Source organism: Oncorhynchus tshawytscha, linkage group LG06, assembly GCF_018296145.1.
Source record: "Oncorhynchus tshawytscha isolate Ot180627B linkage group LG06, Otsh_v2.0, whole genome shotgun sequence".
In the NCBI taxonomy this organism is placed as follows: domain Eukaryota; kingdom Metazoa; phylum Chordata; class Actinopteri; order Salmoniformes; family Salmonidae; genus Oncorhynchus; species Oncorhynchus tshawytscha.
This window is the reverse complement of record NC_056434.1, coordinates 70801474-70811048: the sequence shown is the minus strand read 5'-3', so window position 1 is coordinate 70811048 and position 9575 is coordinate 70801474.

Here is a 9575-nt window from a genome sequence, read left to right as displayed (position 1 = left end):
ATTCATACAAAGCTCTCCCCGCCCTCCATTTGTCAAATCTGACCATAATTCTATCTTCCTGATTCTTGCTTACAAGCAAAAACTAAAACAGGAAGTACCAGTGACTCACTCAATACAGAAGTGGTCAGATGACGCGGATGCTACACCACAAGACTCTTTTGCTAGTACAGACTGGAATATGTTCTGGTATTCATCCAAAGGCATTGAGGAGTACACCACCTCAGTCATCGGCTTCATCAATAAGTGCACCGACGACGTCATCCCCACAGTGACTGTACGTACATATCCCAACCAGAAGCCATGGATTACAGGCAACATCCGCATCGAGCTAAAGGCTAGAGCTGTCACTTTCAAGGAGCGGGAGACAAATCTGGATGCTTATAAGAAATCCCGCTATGCCCTCAGACAAACCATCAAACAAGCAAATAGTCAATGCAGGATTAAGATTGAATCCTACTACACCGGCTCTGACACTTGTCGGATGTGGCAGGTCTTGAAAACTATTACGGACTACAAAGGGAAACCCAGACACGAGCTGCCCAGTAATGTGAGCCTACCAAATGAGCAAAATGCCTTTTATGCTCGAGTCGAGCCAAGCAACACTGAAGCATGCACGAGAGCACCAGCTGTTCTGGATGACTGTGTGATAACGCTATCGGTAGCCGATGTGAACAAAACCTTTAAACAGGTCAAAATTCACAAAGCCCCTGGGCCAGACGGATTACCAGGAAGTGTACTCAAAGGGTGTGTGACCAACTGGCAAGTGTCTTCACTGACATTTTCAACCTCTCTCTGACTGAATCTAATACCAACATGTTTCAACCAGACCATCATAGTCCCTGTGTCCAAGGAAGCGAAGGTAACCTGCCTAAATTATTACCACCATGTCGGTAGCCATGTAGTGCTTTGTAAGGCAGGTCATGGCTCACATCAACAGCATCCTCCCGGACACCCTAGACCCACTCCAATTTGCATACCGCCCCAAACAGATCCACAGATGATGCAATATCAATTGCAATCCACACTGCCCTTTCTCACCTGGACTAATGGAACACCTATGTGAGAATGCTGTTCATTGACTACAGCTCAGCGTTGAACACCATAGTGCACATGAAGCTCATCATTAAACTAAGGAATCTCATTAAACTAAGGAATCTTATTATCTATGTATAGTCACTTCACCCCCACCTACATGTACAAATGACCTCATCTAACCTGTACCCCCACACACTGTCTTGGTAACCGTACCCCCTCATTATTGTTATTCTTATTGTGTACGTTTTTTTTATTACTTTTTCTTTTAGTTTACATGGCAAATATCTTAACTCTTCTTGAGCTGCACTGTTGGTTTCGGGCCTGTAAGTAAGCATTTCACGGTAAAGTCTACACTTCTTGTATTCGGGGCATGTGAAAAATAAAGTTTGATTTGATTTGATTGGTTGCCCAAAATTCTGGGGCAGGGCTTAGCGAGGGGTCAATTCCCCATTCAACCATTGGTGAAATCCCCTCACAATGATCTGTGTTTCTAATAAACTATTAAATTAAACACAGACTGCCCTTGCTAGTTGTAACGGTTTTCTAGTGGTGATGAAAGAGTCGGACCAAACTGCAGCGTGTCGATTGCGATCCATGTTTAATATAACAAAAAAAACACGAACTTACAAAAAACAATAAACGAAACCGAAACAGCCTATCTGGTGCAAACTAACAACGAGTACACATAGGACACTAAGGACAATCACCCACGACAAACTCAAAGAATATGGCTGCCTAAATATGGTTCCCAATCAGAGACAACGATAAGCATCTGCCTCTGATTGAGAACCACTCCAGACAGCCATAGACTTTGCTAGACAACCCACTAAGCTACAATCCCAATACCACCACCAAAACCCCAAGACAAACACACCACAATTACAAAAACCCCATGCCACACCCTGGCCTGACCAAATACATAAAGATGAACACAAAATACTTTGACCAGGGCGTGACAGAACCCCCTAAGGTGCGGACTCCCGAACGCACCTCAAAACAATAGGGAGGGTCCGGGTGGGCGTCTGTCCATGGTGGCGGCTCCGGCGCGGGGCGTGGACCCCACTCCTTTAATGTCTTAGTCCCCTCTCCCTTCGTCCCTGGATAGTCCACCCTCGCCGCCGACCATGGCCTAGTAGTCCTCACCCAGAACCCCACTGGACTGAGGAGCAGATCGGGACTGAAGGACAGCTCGGGACCGAGGCAGCTCGGGACTGAGGGGAAGCTCGGGAGTGAGAGAAAGCTCAGGAGTGAGAGAAAGCTCAGGAGTGAGAGGAAGCTCAGGAGTGAGAGGAAGCTCAGGAGTGAGAGGAAGCTCAGGAGTGAGAGGAAGCTCAGGAGTGAGAGGAAGCTCAGGCCGGTAAATAGATCTACCAGCTCCTGGCTGGCTGGTGGTCTCAGCAGATCCTGGCTGACTGGCAGATCCTGGCTGACTGGCAGATCCTGGCTGACTGGCAGATCTGGAAGAGTCTGGTTGACTGGCAGATCTGGAAGAGTCTGGTTGACTGGCAGATCTGGAAGAGTCTGGTTGACTGGCAGATCTGGAAGGGTCTGGCTGACTGGCAGATCTGGAAGAGTCTGGCTGACTGGCAGATCTGGCGGCGCTGGGCAGACTGGCAGATCTGGCGGCGCTGGGCAGACTGGCGGCGCTGGGCAGACTGGCGATGCTGGGCAGACTGGCGGCGCTGGGCAGACTGGCGGCGCTGGGCAGACTGGCGGCGCTGGGCAGACTGACGACGCTGGGCAGACTGGCGGCGCTGGGCAGACTGGCGGTGCTGGGCAGACTGGCGGTGCTGGGCAGACTGGCGACGCTGGGCAGACTGGCGACGCTGGGCAGACTGGCGGCGCTGGGCAGACTGGCGGTGCTGGGCAGACTGGCGGTGCTGGGCAGACTGGCGACGCTGGGCAGACTGGCGACTCTGGGCAGACTGGCGACGCTGGGCAGACTGGCGACGCTGGACAGACTGGCGGCGCTGGGCAGACTGGGGGCACTGGCGGCGCTGGGCAGACTGGCGGCACTAGCTGCCCCATATAGGCTGACAGCTCTGGCGGCTTCTTACAGACTGACCGCTCTGGCGGCTCCGTGCTGACTGGCAGCTCCTTGCAGACTGGCAGCTCCTTACAGACTGACAGCTCCGTGCAGACTGACAGCTCCGTGCAGACTGACAGCTCCGTGCAGACTGGCAGCTCCGTGCAGACTGGCAGCTCCATGCAGACTGGCAGCTCCATGCAGACTGGCTGCTCCATGCAGACTGGCTGCTCTATGCAGACTGACATCTCTGGCTGCTTCATGCAGACTGACAGCTCTGGCTGCTCCATGTAGACTGGCTGCTTCATGCAGACTGGCAGCTCGGGCTGCTTCATGTAGACTGACAGCTCTGGCTGCTCCATGCGGACTGACAGCTCTGGCTGCTCCATGTAGACTGACTGCTTCATGCAGACTGGCAGCTCGGGCTGCTTCATGTAGACTGACAGCTCTGGCTGCTCCATGCGGACTGACAGCTCTGGCTGCTCCATGCGGACTGACAGCTCTGGCTGCTCCATGCGGACTGACAGCTCTGGCTGCTCCATGCGGACTGACAGCTCTGGCTGCTCCATGCGGACTGACAGCTCTGGCTGCTCCATGCAGACTGACAGCTCTGGCTGCTCCATGTAGACTGGCTGCTTCATGCAGACTGGCAGCGCGGGCTGCTTCATGTAGACTGACAGCTCTGGCTGCTTCATGCAGACTGGCAGCTCTGGCTGCGCTGAACAGGCGGGAGACTCCGGCAGCGCTGGAGATGAGGAAAGCTCCGACAGCGCTAGATAGGCGGGAGACTTCGGCAGCGCAGGAGAGGAGAAAGGCTCCGACAGCGCTGGAGAGGCGAGGCGCACTGTAGGCCTGATGCGTGGTGCTGGTACTGGTGGTACTGGACCGAGGACACGCACAGGAAGCCTGGTGCGGGGAGCTGCTACCGGAGGGCTGGGGTGTGGAGGTGGTACTGGATAGACCGGACCGTGCAGGCGCACTGGAGCTCTTGAGCACCGAGCCTGCCCAACCTTACCTGGTTGAATGCTCCCAGTTGCCCTGCCAGTGCGGCGAGGTGGAATAGCCTGCACTGGGCTATGCAGGCGAACCGGAGACACCGAGCGCAAGGCTGGTGCCATGTAAGCCGGCCCAAGGAGACGCACTGGGGACCAGATGCGTAGAGCCGGCTTCATGGCATTTGGCTCGACGCTCAATCTAGCCCGGCCGATACGCGGAGCTGGAATATACCGAACCGGGCTGTGCACCCGCACTGGAGACACCGTGCGCTCCACAGCATAACACGGTGCCTGCCCGGTCTCTCCAGCCCCCGGTAAGCACAGGGAGTTTGCGCAGGTCTCCTACCTGGCATAGCCATACTCCCTGTAAGCCCCCCAAGAAATTTTGGGGCTGACTCTCGGGCTTCCATCCGCTCTGCCGTGCTAGCTCCTCATAATGCCGCCTCTCTGCTTTTGCTGCCTCCAGCTCGGCTTTGGGGCGACAATAATCTCCAGGCTCATTCCAGGGTCCTTTACCGTCCAATTCCTCCTCCCATGTCCATAACTCCAGGTGGTGCAACCTCTCCCACTGTAGCTGCTGCTGCTCCTGCTGCTGCTGCCTCTGTTGCCTCTTCTCCTGTTGCTCCTTTGGGCGGCTACACTCCCCTGGTTTAGCCCAGGGTCCTCTCCCGTCGAAGATCTCCTCCCATGACCAGAAATCCTTGGTGAGCATCTCCTTTTTCGGCTGCTCCTGCCTGTTGACACGCCGCTTGGTCCGTTGGTGGTGGGTGATTCTGTAACGGTTTTCTAGTGGTGATGAAAGAGAGTCGGACCAAACTGCAGCGTGTCGATTGCGATCCATGTTTAATATAACAAAAAAACACGAACTTACAAAAAACAATAAACGAAACCGAAACAGCCTATCTGGTGCAAACTAACAACGAGTACACATAGGACACTAAGAACAATCACCCACGACAAACTCAAAGAATATGGCTGCCTAAATATGGTTCCCAATCAGAGACAACGATAAGCATCTGCCTCTGATTGAGAACCACTCCAGACAGCCATAGACTTTGCTAGACAACCCACTAAGCTACAATCCCAATACCACCACCAAAACCCCAAGACAAACACACCACAATTACAAAAACCCCATGCCACACCCTGGCCTGACCAAATACATAAAGATGAACACAAAATACTTTGACCAGGGCGTGACACTAGTCAGGAAACTCTTGGGTATGGTGTGATGGACTGTAATTACAATTGCTTCATATGAACCTGGTAAAATTATGTTTGTAGAGTAGCTAGCCACTGAATAAATGGCTCTGAATTCACAGCCAGCATGCAGTCAAAGTGATCTCCACAGAGTTTCTAATTCCATAGGCGCAACATCGCAAGACTTGCAGGAACGCTTGCGAAGTAGACCAAGCAGACCAGGCCGAGGTTTGGGGTTGGAGAAGTCAATGAGAGAAGTGAAAAATTCTTCCTTAGTTGTTCATTTTCTCAAAATCTAAAGGCACAACCTAGAATCGAGCCAGTGTCTTTAAGGAGTTGAACATTACTCCAACCTCGTAAAAGTGACAAACGGACGAGTTTTAATTTTCGTCAAAAATAACTTTATATCGAAGGAGTGCCTTTGATTTGACGGCCTGCACATGCACCGTTTGGAGCAAAATGACCGTTAGACGCGGTGGTGCGTTTCTGCACATGAGCTTAGCTAGTGTTGGATCCTGTATTTTACATTATAGCCATTAGATATATATGATTAAATATCATCTGATGTTGGTTGTGTGAGGTGTCTGCATTTGTGCACTGGAGCATCATTATGAGATTAAACAACTGCTTGCTACTTGCCTGTTTGTGTGTGACAAGAACTGAGTAACATGGTGTGACCTGCATGTTGCAAAACTGTAGATAACAGCCCAGCAGATGCTTTGTCCTTGTGTTTGTAAGTAACAATATTGAGCACATGGTGTGACTTGCTGTATCTTACAAAGTTGTGATAGGGAGGGGTGGTCATCACGAGGTTTAACTGAGATGGAAAAATACTGCACAACACAATAGCAGGAACTGAGCAACTGTTCTAACTAGGCTGCGATACCAGAACAGTAAGGATCTATACATCGACGGAGGGAGGACTCCAAGAAGCGCCACAGTATAAGAATACTGTTTACATACATCTTGTCAGTTCTCTGTTCTGCCCTGTGTGGCATTACAGTGAGCCCGTATATACGAAAGTTGCATTTGCCATTTATTACTTAGCTAATACAAAATACATAGTATAAAATCGGTGACTCATTGTTATATTTTTCCTGATACCAGATTCGAATTTACGCAACCCTAACACTAGCTAACATCGCTATGACATTGCCTATAATTGTGATTAGTGATTATATTAGAGAAGCAGTTTCTGCCTAACATAATATTACACTGTCTTCGCTATAACCACTTTTGGAGCTAAATAGTTCTCTCAAATCGTATCCTGATGTCGATAGCAGATGGGAGTTGTATTCATAACATTGCTAGTAAGCTAGCTAGCGTTAGCAAGCTAGCTAGCGTCAGCAACATTTGGTGGTCAATGAGACTGAGAGCCATCTACAGTAGCTAACCAGCTGAGCTATCAAACAATGTAATAAAAGTATATGTATGAATTCTAAGATCTTAGGCTATGCTCTCACATTTGTCCACAATTTGGAATTAGGCTTACTCATGTTACTAAATTAAAGAAATGCTCTATGAGGTGAACGTTTAAATTGTTGTGGGTGATTGTTCCTGTCTTTGTGTTTGTGGCACCAGATAGGACTGTTTCGGTTTTTTCACGTTTCTTGTTTTGTAGATTGTTGTATTTTCATCTTTGTTAAAGATGTACAAAAATAACCACGCTGCATTTTGGTCCGCCTCTCTTTCCCCAGAAGATAACCGTTACAGGTAGGCTGAATTTTTTTTTTTGGGGGGTATGGTTTGTCCTCGGGGTTTCACCTGCCATATCAGTTATGTTATACTCACAGACATAATTTTCACAGTTTTAGAAACTTTAGAGTGCTTTCTATCCAAATCTACTAATTATATGCATATCCTAGCTTCTGGGCCTGAGTAACAGGAAGTTTACTTTGGGCACGCTTTTCATCTAGACGTGAAAATACTGCCCCCTACCCAAGAGAGGTTAATGCAGGCAAACTTAAATAAGTTTTACCTCATTTTTACCAGCATGTCACATGTGCAACCAGAGAAAAATCCCAGACCGCCATTGCTCCACACACAGAGATTCATACAAAGCTCTCCCCCGCCCTCCATTTGTCAAATCTGACCATAATTCTATCTTCCTGATTCTTGCTTACAAGCAAAAACTAAAACAGGAAGTACCAGTGACTCACTCAATACAGAAGTGGTCAGATGACGCGGATGCTACACCACAAGACTCTTTTGCTAGTACAGACTGGAATATGTTCTGGTATTCATCCAAAGGCATTGAGGAGTACACCACCTCAGTCATCGGCTTCATCAATAAGTGCACCGACGACGTCATCCCCACAGTGACTGTACGTACATATCCCAACCAGAAGCCATGGATTACAGGCAACATCCGCATCGAGCTAAAGGCTAGAGCTGTCACTTTCAAGGAGCGGGAGACAAATCTGGATGCTTATAAGAAATCCCGCTATGCCCTCAGACAAACCATCAAACAAGCAAATAGTCAATGCAGGATTAAGATTGAATCCTACTACACCGGCTCTGACACTTGTCGGATGTGGCAGGTCTTGAAAACTATTACGGACTACAAAGGGAAACCCAGACACGAGCTGCCCAGTAATGTGAGCCTACCAAATGAGCAAAATGCCTTTTATGCTCGAGTCGAGCCAAGCAACACTGAAGCATGCACGAGAGCACCAGCTGTTCTGGATGACTGTGTGATAACGCTATCGGTAGCCGATGTGAACAAAACCTTTAAACAGGTCAAAATTCACAAAGCCCCTGGGCCAGACGGATTACCAGGAAGTGTACTCAAAGGGTGTGTGACCAACTGGCAAGTGTCTTCACTGACATTTTCAACCTCTCTCTGACTGAATCTAATACCAACATGTTTCAACCAGACCATCATAGTCCCTGTGTCCAAGGAAGCGAAGGTAACCTGCCTAAATTATTACCACCATGTCGGTAGCCATGTAGTGCTTTGTAAGGCAGGTCATGGCTCACATCAACAGCATCCTCCCGGACACCCTAGACCCACTCCAATTTGCATACCGCCCCAAACAGATCCACAGATGATGCAATATCAATTGCAATCCACACTGCCCTTTCTCACCTGGACTAATGGAACACCTATGTGAGAATGCTGTTCATTGACTACAGCTCAGCGTTGAACACCATAGTGCACATGAAGCTCATCATTAAACTAAGGAATCTCATTAAACTAAGGAATCTTATTATCTATGTATAGTCACTTCACCCCCACCTACATGTACAAATGACCTCATCTAACCTGTACCCCCACACACTGTCTTGGTAACCGTACCCCCTCATTATTGTTATTCTTATTGTGTACGTTTTTTTAATTACTTTTTCTTTTAGTTTACATGGCAAATATCTTAACTCTTCTTGAGCTGCACTGTTGGTTTCGGGCCTGTAAGTAAGCATTTCACGGTAAAGTCTACACTTCTTGTATTCGGGGCATGTGAAAAATAAAGTTTGATTTGATTGGTTGCCCAAAATTCTGGGGCAGGGCTTAGCGAGGGGTCAATTCCCCATTCAACCATTGGTGAAATCCCCTCACAATGATCTGTGTTTCTAATAAACTATTAAATTAAACACAGACTGCCCTTGCTAGTCAGGAAACTCTTGGGTATGGTGTGATGGACTGTAATTACAATTGCTTCATATGAACCTGGTAAAATTATGTTTGTAGCGTAGCTAGCCACTGAATAAATGGCTCTGAATTCACAGCCAGCATGCAGTCAAAGTGATCTCCACAGAGTTTCTAATTCCATAGGCGCAACATCGCAAGACTTGCAGGAACGCTTGCGAAGTAGACCAAGCAGACCAGGCCGAGGTTTGGGGTTGGAGAAGTCAATGAGAGAAGTGAAAAATTCTTCCTTAGTTGTTCATTTTCTCAAAATCTAAAGGCACAACCTAGAATCGAGCCAGTGTCTTTAAGGAGTTGAACATTACTCCAACCTCGTAAAAGTGACAAACGGACGAGTTTTAATTTTCGTCAAAAATAACTTTATATCGAAGGAGTGCCTTTGATTTGACGGCCTGCACATGCACCGTTTGGAGCAAAATGACCGTTAGACGCGGTGGTGCGTTTCTGCACATGAGCTTAGCTAGTGTTGGATCCTGTATTTTACATTATAGCCATTAGATATATATGATTAAATATCATCTGATGTTGGTTGTGTGAGGTGTCTGCATTTGTGCACTGGAGCATCATTATGAGATTAAACAACTGCTTGCTACTTGCCTGTTTGTGTGTGACAAGAACTGAGTAACATGGTGTGACCTGCATGTTGCAAAACTGTAGATAACAGCCCAGCAGA